This window comes from Oncorhynchus tshawytscha, linkage group LG21 (genome assembly GCF_018296145.1).
Source record: "Oncorhynchus tshawytscha isolate Ot180627B linkage group LG21, Otsh_v2.0, whole genome shotgun sequence".
In the NCBI taxonomy this organism is placed as follows: Eukaryota; Metazoa; Chordata; class Actinopteri; order Salmoniformes; family Salmonidae; genus Oncorhynchus; species Oncorhynchus tshawytscha.
Window position 1 is genome coordinate 28,603,537 of NC_056449.1, and position 3,555 is coordinate 28,607,091.

Genomic DNA, 3,555 nt, shown 5'->3' on the forward strand with positions numbered 1-3,555 from the left:
GTGGTTGTCTCAGAGGAGAGAGCTGTCAAACTTGCTTCAGTAATCCTCCTCCTGGAGCGCGACAGCAACACATGATATTGGAGCATTGCATCCCAAATAGCACCCTATTCCCTATATAGTGCATGGTCAAAAGTAGTGCACTATATAGGCCATTTGGGACACATTCTCAGTCAGAACACACACAGTCTGGTCTGTACCATAATCACCTTCTAGCCACAGGTTTCCTGGGGAGGTTACTGGGGAAACGATTATGGGTGGCACTTCCGGAGGAAGTAGCGAAGTATCGAGAAGACCCGGGGTATTTTTGGTTTTAGAAGCTAGCCAACTGGGATAAGCAATAGTAAGATATTCACTCGCTTGATGTGGAAATGTTACGGAACTTGGGGACAACATGTGATATTCATGGTTGTACATAGAACCAGACAAAACTTAATGATTGTCTTAAATTGGAGTGCTTCGACCATAAACCTAAAACTAAATCAGAATGTTCCTGTCAGAGATGGTACAGTTTCCATCGCCTCCCAAATAATGACGAAGCGAAAAGAAATTGGCTCAAAAACTTACATTTAAAAAAGCCTCCCAAAAAGTTGTATGTTTGCTCGTTTCACTTTGTTGGTAAGACGCCAATGCAGGATAACTCACAGCCAACGCTCTTTCTGGGTTATGAGAGGTCACCAGAGAAGACGCTCCGCCTCAGCAGGAGGCAGACAGACATGCCACAAGAACAGGTATGTTGACTAGTTTTGATTGTGTGTGTTTGTCTTCAGTTTTTGTTACTAGAATCTGACTACGATAGCTTCTAGTCAGGGTCTGCAATTAATCTGGAATTTCTACCAGACACATTTTTATAAATCTGCCACTTATGAAATCTATGTTAAACACTTTATAATTGTAAACACTGAGTCATTAGAAATATGGAACATATTGTGGAACCTTAATCCATGATTATTCTTAATTTATAATAATATTAATAGAATAATAACCTATCTGCCATGGTGGCAGGTGACCTGAAATGTTTACCTGCCACAGCCAACATTTACCTTGTATTTGGCAGGGGTTCATTTCATTCCCTGTTCTAGCTAATAGATACAGAATATTTATTTTGAAAATATGAAACTTAGTCTATGTATCCCACTGGGTTCAGAGTGCTCATTTGCAGTAGAAAATAGTCTGATAAACACTATAAGTAAGGCACAGGGAAATGTTTTTTAAAGTGTCCCTAATTAGTGTATTAGCTTTTCCAGATCCTTACCAAATAATCTCATGAACTAATCATCGATATTCCTATTCAACTAATCATCTATATTCATATTCAACTGATCATCACCTGCAGATGAGCCTGGAGTGATGGAGGTTTCTGAGGAGCCAGGTCCTATTTCAAAGACCTTCCATGATGCCCAAACACAGTGGTCAGACCACACCTATTCCATAGGACCTATCATCACATGTGGCATGACGACCTCACCAGCCCCGAGAGGTCACTGTCTTTTGCAGATGTTACATTGAAAGATGATGCAGACTGTCTGCTGTACACGGGGATTCCACTTATAGAATTCAACACTCTTGTGTCTTGCTTCCAAGGTTTTACCCCACATCATCAACAATGACGGTTGTAGACCAAATTCTGTTGTCACTAATGCAACACAGAACTTTGTTTTAGCTGATTTAGCAAGAAGCTTCAGAAGGTCACCCGGTCAGTTCAGTAAAACGCTGAATTCTGGATAGATGTCATTGCTGAGCACACCAAGGATCATATTCCATGGCTGCCTCGTGAGACAATAAAGACTACTATGCCACAGGTTTTTCAGGATCATTTTTCAAACACAACTTGTGTTATTGATTGCACAGAAAGTGTTTTGCAGAAGGCTAAAAATTCTGGAATCAAGAACTGAATCTTACAGTCACTCCTATGCCAGTAATACTGTAAAATATCTAGTTGCATTTCAGAGGCTTATGGTGGGAAATGTAGCGAGAGGTTCATAACACAGAACTCACAGCCATCTCCGTGCTGGAGATGAGGTGATGGGGGACCGTGGACTTGCTAGAGGAACGGAATGTACACTTGGTCTTACATGCAAGCTGTTGACAAGCCAGTTGACAAATGAGCAGGTCACTCGCACACGACGCCTTGCTAATGTCCGTATCCATGTGGAACGAGCAGTAAGGAGTCTTAAGGTGTACAAGATTCTCGCACAAACTGTACCTATTAGTTTGGTCCCTAAAAAATGACAACATACTTCAAATGTGTGCAGCCTAACATAATCAACCTGACTAACAACATGCGCTGATCGTTTATGTATTCCAAAAATGTACATCACTTTATTCCTATTAATGAACTGCAAAACATTGTCAGCATTTGTTGCATTATTTTATTCCAAATGCTAGCTGTATTTGTTTTAAATCACTGTTGTGTCATTGTTGTGTCAATGTTTTGTCATTGTTTTGTCAGCTCACACAACTGCCTGTACCAACTTGCCTATTTTAACTGGTTCTGTCCTATGAAAAATTGACTTTGTCCTATGAAAAATTACACTGTGTTTGAGTAGGTATATCTTTTAATAAATTCATGATCTAATATATTAGAAGCTTATGTATTATTTAAATATATATATTTTTTAAAACAGTACTTCATGAAGTAAGTGCACGCTCAAACTAATTGAATTGTGTTTGCCCAGCATATTCAATCTACTGCTCACCCCCATTTACTTAAAGAGCTCCAGGTACTTTGGGCAGAGAAGTGTCTTTTTTCAGCCAAATCATCAGCCAACCGAGGTAGCTTGTGTAAAAAGTGGAACTTCTGCAGCTGTTGCACATGTGCATCTGTGTAGTCTTTATCAAATGGAATGTCTACTTCTATGTGCTCGCTTGGTGTCCAGACGACCAGCTTGCAGCTCTGTAGACCCAGGCACATCGTGGTCATGTGTCTGAAAGAAGGAATAAGAAAGCACATTGCCACAAAATTCTGATTAGTATGAGTTTACAATACAATGTTCAATACTTGTAATAATACAGCTAATCATCTATTTCCTTGAAAACATTTTTACCCACCTGAAGGTAGTATCCATCTGTTCCATTGGGGTGAATTAGGTACTCTCCATCATCCAAGCTTTTGATGTCACCATTTGGCCGACTCAGGAATTCTGGCAGATATGTGGAACTCTTGAAGGGGCACTTGATCTCAAGGAGCTGTTGCATCAAGGATCCCATATGGGCTGGCTCCCAACCAAGGATCCCATCTGGGCTGGCTCCCAACCAATGATCCCATCTGGGCTGGCTCCCAACCAAGGATCCCATATGGGCTGGCTCCCAACCAAGGATCCCATCTGGGCTGGCTCCCAACCAATGATCAAATCTGGCCTGGCTCCCAACCAAGAATCCCATCTGGGCTGGCTCCCAACCAAGGATCCCATATGGGCTGGCTCCCAACCAAGGATCCCATCTGGGCTGGTTCCCAACCAAGGATCCCATCTGGGCTGGTTCCCAACCAAGGATCCCATCTGGGCTGGCTCCCAACCAAGGATCCCATCTGGGCTGGCTCCCAACCAAGGATCCCAT

At 41.9% G+C, this 3,555-nt stretch overlaps 1 long non-coding RNA gene across 1 annotated transcript; it reads left to right on the forward strand.

The window, feature by feature from the left end:
* Window positions 1–308: 308 nt before the first annotated feature.
* LOC121840328 lies at window positions 309–2,577 on the forward strand. The gene is made up of 2 exons (XR_006079503.1): window positions 309–728; window positions 1,334–2,577. It is a non-coding gene; the product is annotated as an uncharacterized LOC121840328 (long non-coding RNA).
* Window positions 2,578–3,555: the final 978 nt, after the last annotated feature.